Source organism: Choloepus didactylus, chromosome 7 (genome assembly GCF_015220235.1).
Source record: "Choloepus didactylus isolate mChoDid1 chromosome 7, mChoDid1.pri, whole genome shotgun sequence".
NCBI classification, from domain to species: Eukaryota; Metazoa; Chordata; class Mammalia; order Pilosa; family Megalonychidae; genus Choloepus; species Choloepus didactylus.
Genome location: NC_051313.1, coordinates 47,920,694 through 47,930,415, shown reverse-complemented (window position 1 = coordinate 47,930,415; position 9,722 = coordinate 47,920,694). Strand labels below are relative to the sequence as shown.

Below are 9,722 nucleotides of genomic sequence, written 5' to 3'. Positions count from 1 at the left end.
TACAAAAGTTATCACATGTAAACAGAAAGATATATGCAAATTGGTTCATTGGAACATGGCTTATAATACCAAGAAGAACATTGAAATAATTTTTATTTTAGCATTGTTTACAATAATAACCATGTTCACTACTGCATTGTTTATAATATCAAAATGGAACTACAAGTAATTTCATGAGAATGTGAGTGGCCATTAAAAGCATGGAAGTTTACAAACAAAAATAATTTGCGTGTTCTGGGGAGTGTGTATCAGTGATTTCTTTTTTTTTTTTTTGTAAATGAATTCTAGTGTTGTACTGCTTTGCTCCTGTATAATCTTATTTTTTTACAATGACTAAATGTCAATGAAACTTTAATAAAACAAACTAAAAACATAAAGTAGTTTATTAAAAACACCTTGACATATTTAACATAGATTACACATTTATAAGAGGATGATTGAATGTATTTTAAATGAATGATTTGGTGGTAATTTTTATTTTTTTAAATTAAATCACCATATTTATCATTCTACACAGAAAAGCCAAATTTTCAACTAACACAAGGCCACCTTGGGGTAGTAAAGGTAATTGTTATGGCTTAGTACACATATATGTATTCCTATGAATGATTATATAGAAAAGCAACTTTTAATTAATTCCTTGCTACTTTAAATACACTATAATTGTTTGCTCTGAATCATAAATATCAATATTAAAGTGTTTTGTGAAGATTGTGTTTTAGATAATTTATATTTTACCTCTGATATCACACTATAATATATGCATCTCTTTCAGGCTTTAATATCACTCATTTTCAGATTGTTTTGAAAAATGAAGATTTCTATCTATACAGCTATTGCTATCCATATATAAAATTATAGGTGTTCAGATCTCTTCAATCACCACATAACATCTTTGTTGAAATAGAATTTAGGTTCTAGATTTTATCTGCTCTGTAAATAAAATCATAGAAATCAGGTTTTTTCTTAATAATCAATGCAATCATAAAATGTCTTAAATCAGTATAAAGCATTTGCCTTTCCTCATATTTACAAGTGCTAGAACTAAACTAAGGTAAATTACTCTACTCAAAATGGGAAAAGAATTGTATCTGCATATCAAGTATATTGAGTATGACTTAGGATTATTTTCAATGAGTGGCCTTAGAAGGGAGTTATAAGATGAAGGCCTTAGAATCCTAAGTATGGGTTAATTTCAAAACATTTTTCTATTTTCATTTCAAGCTTTGTTGGTGAATTAATGCATTTGGTCCCTGATTCTGTTCTCATTACACTGTGATTTTACAATTACCAGGAGAATAAATTAATTCTCTGTACTTTTCTTTCTTCAAAAGAATACATTATTAAAGAACTTTGTATTTTTACAGCTTCTTGCACTGTATGTGCCTATTGGTCTAACACAGATGTTAAGACAATAGAAAGAGATTCAGTACATTTGAGGGAAAATAATTAGAATAAAGAAAATGGTTCAAATTTTATGGCCCATATTCTACTTTGTCAATCAATCTTGGCAAAGTTAAACACACCCTGATAGCTACAGAGTTATTCAAACATGTATGATACATTATTATTGCAAATATTCTGCATTACTTCTTTAAGAGCCATGTTACAATCAAGAAAATATTTAAGGTTTTGATTTCTTATTAATCAATATAATATCATGTTATATGCCTAGATAATTTCATCTTTATATTTTTACTATGGTTCAGCTCATATTTTCAACATAACTCCTCAAATGACATATATGATTTGGAACATTGACAAAGCCAAAACTTTTGTTTTTCAAATTTAATTTGGTTGTGTCCAATATTAAAATAGAAGCAGTTGATTTCAAAATATTATTTTGGAGCAGAGATGGGCAGATTATTAGATTTGTAGTTAAATACAAATCACCTTTACTTTTTTCCTAGTATTCTGTCTTGGAAGTTGTCAACAATGTCAAGAGATTCTGTGATTTTATTAGTGATAATAATATATATTTAAAATAAACAATAACACTTTAGATGCCTTTGAAAAATTTTTAATCATTTACTTGCTTTAAAGGGCATTACATATACTCAATTTTCATTAATATAATCTTTTCCTTTAAGCTTTAATTTAAATTAAAAGATAATGCAAAAATTGGACTAAAATGTGCACATTTTAAATGAGACTGTTTCAAACTTAAACTTTTACCTGCATTCTATATTCCATGATTTATTTTTATGATTTAACAGTATTTTCAAAATGATGATTGGCAAACCACAATTTTCAGCATGATAGTTGTAAAGTTTTGAAAGTTTGTGAAAACAGCAGTTGTGCTAATCATCAATGGTTTAGCTTCATCGACTATCATGCCTAAAGAATGCTCAAAGAAATATGGAAATCCTTAAAATTATTTGGAGGATTTTCAGTTGCATTCTGAGATATCTTCAAGCAGATTTGTGGCTTATTCTTGGCTGCTGAAATGAACTTTCCTAGAGTAAGTGTTTGTAGGGAGGCTATGTTATCCTTCTCTAATTTTATTATCTTCTGGAAAAATCATGTGCACCTGTAAAAAATGTTCACTAATGGAAATATTCACATTTGGGAAGACTGCAAATCCAATAGTAATTGTCTGCCCTTATTGCTAAAACATTTGAGTAATAATAAGCTCTTCTTTAAAATGATTTCACTCATTATATTTGCTATAATAGTCATCCTATGAATAAAAAGTGTAGATGTTTATATTCTGAATAAGTAGTCTACACTAATGACAATTTTTTTCCCATGGTTTCTGTCATATAAAGAAAATTCTCATTAACAAACTCATTAATTTTCTTAGGTGATCTTCTGAATGTTAGATATCATTTTACCAAAATCAGAATCAAGTATGCTATGAGTTCAACAATAGCACACATTTTAAAATAATTTTTTGATAGAGGAAGTGTAGGTTTAAAAGAAATATGCATAAAATATATGCATCTGCACCAATTTACATTGCCACCAGCAATCAATGAGGGTTCCTATTTCTGCACATCCCCTCCAACACTTGTAGTTTCCCGGGTTATTTTTTAATGGTAGCCATTCTAGCATGTGTGAAATGATATCTCATCTTTTCATGTGCTTTTTAGCCATTTGTATATCCTCTTTGGAGAAATGTCTAATCAAGTATTTTGCCCATTTTTATATAAGGTTGTTTGTCCTTTTATTGTTCAGTTGTATAGTTTCTTTATATATTCTGATATTAAACCCTTAACATATATGTGGTTCCCAAATATTTTCTCTCATTGAGTAGGTTGCCTTTTCAATTTTGGGATCAAGTCCTTTGTTGCACAGAAGTTTTGAATTTTTATGAGGTCGTATTTATCTATTTATTTTCTTTTGTTGCTTGTGCTTTTGGGACAAAATTCTAAGAAAATATTGCCTGACACAAGATCCTTAAGATGTTTCCCTATGCTTTCTTCTAGGAGTTTTAGAGTACTTGTTCTTATATTTAGGACTTTGATCCATTTTGAGTTAGCTTTGAAGTTTTAAAATCAGGAAATGTGAATTATTCTTTCTCAAGATGTTTTTGGCTATCCTGGACCCCTTACCCTTCCAAATAAATTTGATGATTGGCTTTTCCATTTCTGCCAAGTAGGCTGTTGGAATTTTTATTGGCATTGCATTGAATCTGTAAATCATTTTGCGTAGAACTGACATGTTGACAGCATTAAATCTTCTAATCCATGAACATGTAATGTCTTCCCATTCATTTAGAACTTCTTAGATTTCCTTTTGTGAAGTTTTGTAGTTTTCCATGTACAATTCCTTTACATCCTTGGTTAAATTTATTCCTAGATATTTGATTCCTTTAAATCTGCTATTGTAAATGGATTTTTTTTTAATTTCCTCCTCAGATTGCTAATAACTGGTGTATAGAAAAACTACTGATTTTTGCATGTTTATCTCGTACCCTACTATTTTGCTGAATTTGTTTATTAGATCTAGTAGCTTTGTGTAGATGTTCAGGAATATATATATAATCACATCATTTTCAAATAGTGTCAGTTTTACTTCTTCCTTTCCAATTTGTATGCCTTTTATTTCTTTGTCTATTTATTTCTTTTTCTAATTACTCTGGCTAGAACTTCCAGTACAATGTTGAATAACAGTGATAACAATAGTCATCCTTATCTTCTCCTGATATTTGAGGGAAAGCTTTCAGTTTATCACCATTGAGTATGATGTTAGCAGTAAGCTTTTCATAAATACCCTTTATCGTAATGAGAAAGATTTCCTCTATTCTTATTTTTCTAAGTGTTTTTATCAAGAAAGGATGCTGGATTTTGTCAAATGACTTTTATGCATCAATCAAGATGATCATGTGGTTTTTCCCCTTCAATTTATTAAATTGGTGTGTTACATTAATTGATTTTCTTGTGTTGAACTATTCTTGCATACCTGGTATAAAACCCATTTGATCATGGTGTATAATTCTTTTAATGTGCTGTTGGATTTGATTTGCTAGTGTTTTGTTGAGGATATTTACATGCATTAGAGAAATTCATCTGTAATTTTCTTTTCTTGTAACATATTTATAAGGATTTGGTATTAGAGTGATTTTGGACTCATCAGATGAGTTAGGTAGTGTTCCCTCCTCTTCTATTTTTTTGGAAGAGTTTAAGTAGGATTGGTATTAATTCTTCTTGGAATTTTTGGTAAAATTTCCATGTCAAGCTGACTGGTCCTGGACTTTTCTTTGTTTGTAAGTTTCTGATGACTGACTCAATCTCTTTACATGTGATTGGTCTGTTAAGATATTTAATTGTTCTAGAGTGGCTGTAGGTTTTTTGTGCATTTCTAGGAATTTGGTTCATCTAGGCTGTCTGATTTATTGGCATACAGTTGTTCATAGCATCCTCTTATGATCCTTTATATTTCTGTGGGTCAATAGTAATGAACCCCCCTCTCATTTCTGATTTTATTTATTTGCATCTTCTCTCCTTTTTTTCTTTGTCAGTCTAACCAAAGATTTAGCAATTTTATTGCTCTTTCAAAGAACCAAGTTCTGAGTTTGTTAATGCTCTCTATTGTTTTTCTTTAATTCTCTATTTCATTTATTTCTCCTTAATCTTTGTTATTTCTCTCTGCTTGCTTTAGATTAATTTTGCTGCTCTTTTCCTAGTTCTTCCATGTGTGCAGTTAGATCTTTGATTTAGTTCTTTCTTCTTTTTTAATGTAAGCATTTAGGGCTAAAAATTTCCCTCTCAGCACTGCCTTCACTGCACCCCATAAGTATTCATAAGTAGTGCTCTCATTTTAATTTGATTCAAGATATTTACTGATACCCTTTGTAATTTCTTCTTTGACCCATTGATTAATAAGAGTGTGTCATTTAACATCTACATATTGTTGATTTTCCCACTCCTCTTCCTATTATTGATTTCCAGCTTAATTCCATTTTGGTCAAAGAAAATGCTGTGCATAATTTCAATCTTTTCAAATGTATTGACACTTGTTTTGTGACCCAAAATGTAGTCTCTTCTGGAGCATGATCCATGTGCACTTGAGAAGAATGTATATCTTGTTGTTTAGGAGTGCAATATTCTGTATATGTCTCTTAGGCCAACTTCATCTATCATATTATTCAAGTTCTGTTTCCAGATGTTCTATCTATTGATGAGAATGTTGTCTTGAAGTCTGTAGATGTTATTTTAGAGGTGTCTCTTTCTGCCTCCAGTTTTGCCAGTGTTTGATATTTTTTGGGAAATCATGGTTGGTTGCATAAATATTTATGATTATTGTTTCTTCTTGGTAGATTGACCCTTTTATTAATATATAATATACTTCTTTGTCTCTTATAACAGCTTTTGACTTAAAGTCTATTTTGGACATTATTAGTGAGCTACCTCAGCTCTTTTTATTGGCTAAAATTTGCATAGATTATCTTTTTTCCATCCTTTCATTTTCAACCTATTTGTTTCTTTGTGTCTAAGATGATTCTATTTTAAACAGCATATTTTGGGGTAGTGCTTTTTTTTTAATTCATTCTGGTAATTTGTTCTTTTGATTGGTGAATGTAATCCATCAATATTTAGTATTATTATTTTAAAGGTAGTAGTTACTTCAGCCATTTTGTCCTATGGTGTGCTGGTTTTGGATATATTATGTCCCCCAAAAGCCATGTTCTTTAATGCAGTCTTGTGAGGGCAGACATTAATCATTTGATTGTTTCCAATCCGATGTGACTCAATCAACTATGGGCAAGACCTTTGGCTAAATTATTTCCATGAAGATATGGACATGACCCATTCAGGCTGCATCTTAATTAAATCACTGGGGTCCTATAAGAGAGGACAAACCACCCCAAGAGCACAGAGGTGTTCCAGATTTCATCAGCCTTTCCTCAGTGAAGGTATCTTCTTGTTGATGCTTTAGTTTGGACATTTTCATGACCTCAGAATTGTAAATTTGTAGCCAATTAACCCCCTTTATAAAAGTCAATCCATTTCTGGTAGTTGAATAATGGCAGCATTAGCAGACAAAAACAGATTTTGGTACTAGAAATGGGATACTGCTGAGTTTACAAATGCCAAACATGTTGGAATGGCTTTTTAAATGGATAAAGGGAAGATTCTGGGAGAACTGTGAGGAGCATGATGGAAAAGGCCTAGCCTGCTTTCAAGAGACTGTTGGTAGAAATATGGACTTTAATGTTCCTTCTGATGACGCCTTATACAGAAATGATGAATGTGTTATTGCCAACTGGAAGAAAGGCAATGCTTGTTTTAAAGTGGCAGAGAATTTGGCAAAATTGAGTCCTGATGTCAGATGAAAGGCAGAATTTGAAAGCAATGAGCTGGAATACTTAGCTGAAGAGATTTCTAAATGAAATATGGAAAATGCAGCCTAGCTTCTCCTTATAGCTTATAGTAAAATGCAAGAGGAAAGAGACAAGCTGAGAACTGAACTCTTGGGTACAAAGAAACCAGAAACTGATAGTTTGAAAAATTCTGGGCTTCCAGAAAGTGAGACCCCAGAGGATAATGACCCACATGAGGATTTAACCAAACATAGAAACTGACTGCCATTTCTGTATAAGCCAGGATTGGAAAAGGTGTTATCTAGAAAGGAATTTTGGAAAGTCCTACTGTCTGATGGTTTTGACTCCTGTATGCTTCATGCTAAGCCAACAATTTTTTTGCAAGATCAGTATAAATGGAACCACTGCCAGTCTGCACTGGAGGATATGGCAAAAGAACAAATTGAAGGAAAAATTTCTTAAAAGACATAACAATGGAAATGGAGTTCTGGAGAAAAGAAATCTCAGGCAAGGAGCAAAGAGCAACCATGAACATGGAAATGGTGAGTTTGCCCTGGAGGCAGAGGACGGGCCTTCTGCCCCAATGCTCAGGAAGAGTGCTGCCACCCCAGGACTCAGAAAGGGTGGAGTACATTCCCCAGGGACTGGGGAGAACCTGGCTACCACCCTGCTGTTCTGAAGGGGTTGAACATGTGCCCTGAAGATGGAAGAGAGTCCAGGTGTCTCCTCCAATGCTTGAGGAGGGTAGGGCTGAGAAGAAGGTGGATTAGCCAATGCATGGATATGTTGGAATACTCACCCCAGTGATTGGAGAGAAAATGGCTGCCACAAAGGCCCTTAGAAAGAGTTGGACTCCTGCTCTCTTAAGCCTCAAGGATAAAATGTTGTCCTGTAAATGACTCAGATTTGAAATCTAATGAAGTATGCCCTGTAGGTTTTAGGAATTGTTTTGGTCCTGTGAACCCTGTTTTCCTTTCAATGTTTCCCTATAACAATGGGAATGTTTACCCTAAGACTGTCCCTCCTTTGTGTGTTGGAAGCAGATAACTTTTTCTAAGTTTCACAGAACCACTTGTGGAGTATGCTGGTTTGCATACAGTATGTCCCCCAAAAGCCATGTTCCTTAATGCAATCTTGTGAGGGCAGACACTAATCTTTTGATTGAGTGTTTCCATGGAGATATGACTCACTGATACTTAGAGATGCTAGCCCAGAGTTCGTTCTGGAGAAGCTAAGAAATGCAACCTGGTAACAAAGGACCAGCAGACACCAGCCACATAACTTCCCAGCTGACAGAGGTGTTCCAGATGTCATTGGACTTTCTTCAGTGATGAATTTTGCCTTAGGGCAAACCACACCTGTAACTGATTTTGATAAGGCCTTGTACATATCTATTGTTGCTGAAATGATTTAACTTTTTGTGATATTGTGATGGGATGAATATATTTTGTATTTGGAAAGAACATGTCTTTTGGGGGTCCAGTGGGGTGGAATGTGCTGGTTTGCCTACATTATGTCCCCCAAAAGCCATGTTCTTTAATGCAATCTTGTGAGGGCATACATTAATCTTTTGATTGAGTGTTTCCATGGAAATATGACTCATTGATACTTAGAGATGCTAGCCCAGAGTTTGTTCTGGAGAAGCTAAAAGAGGATCCTGAAGCTTAGAGGCCCAGGAGCTGAAGAAGCTAAGAGAGACAAGTCCAGAGACATTTTGGAGAAAGCCATTTTGAAATGCAACCTGGGAACAAGGGGCCAGCAGACCCCAGCCACATGCCTTCCCAGCTGACAGAAGTGTCCCAGACATCATCGGCCTTTCTTCAGTGAAGGTATCCTTTTGTTGATGCCTTAGTTTGGACACTTTTATGGCCTCAGAACTGTAAATTTGTAGCCCAATAAGCCCTCTTTACAAAAGCCAATCCAGTTCTTGTATTTTGTATAATGGCAGCATTAGCAAACTGGAACATATGGGTTTTATATGTCATACTTTTGCTGCCTCTCTTTTCCTTTGTTGAACCCTACTTTCCTGTGGAGTTGATATTTTGAATATCACACAATTTTTTTTCTAATTTTCAGAATGCCTCCTTTCTGCATATTGAATAGTAATTTTTTTTCAAATAAAATTTCAGTTCTTAGGTATTATTAACCCAATTAATGAAGTACATTTTATTTTCTTGGTGTTTAATATGAATATATGATAATTTCTGCCAATCTTCTCACCCATTTTCATTCTTTAGTTGAAGACTATGCCCCTTGAAAAAGCAGACAAAAGGACATTAAACATGCTTGCTTTGGCAGCACATACACTAAATTTGGAATGATGCAGAGAAGAATAGCATGGTCCCTCCACAAGAATGGCATGCAAATTCATGAAATGTTTTATATTTTTAGGAAACAAATCTGAAAGCAGTAAGAGAAAAGTGATTTACTACATACAAGGGAAGCCAAATAAGACTAAGTGCTGGTTTCTTATCAGATACCACCAAGGTGAGAAGACCCTGGTATGAGATACCCAAAGAGAAAAATTGCCAGCCAAGAATTCTCTATTCAGCAAAGCTATCCTTCAAAAATGAGGGAGAGTTTAAAATAGTCACAGATAAATAGAAGCTGAGAGAGATAATAAGAGACCAGCCCTAAGAGAGCTACTAAATGGAGTGCTAGTGGCTGTAAAGAAAAGACAGGAGTGAGATGTCTGGAGATGGGTACAGAATTGAAGAGTGTTAGTTATGGTAATTTAAAGGATAAAAAGAGAGAAAGAAAAAAATAGTTCTGACAAATAAAAACCAAATGATAAGATGTTTGAATTAAGAACTACCTTTACAGTAATAACTTTGAATGTTAACGGATTAAACTCCCCAAAGGACATGGGTTTGGCAGAATGGATTAAAAAACATGATCCATCGATATTGTGTTTACAAGATTACAATCACAAGAGACTCATCTTAGACCCAAAGAT

The 9,722-nt window shown here is 33.5% G+C and overlaps 1 non-coding gene across 1 annotated transcript; it reads left to right on the top strand.

Moving 5' to 3' along the window:
- The first annotated feature begins 9,052 nt into the window (after positions 1 to 9,052).
- LOC119541071 lies at positions 9,053 to 9,155 on the top strand. Its single transcript, XR_005218200.1, has one exon. It is a non-coding gene; the product is annotated as a U6 spliceosomal RNA (small nuclear RNA).
- Positions 9,156 to 9,722: the final 567 nt, after the last annotated feature.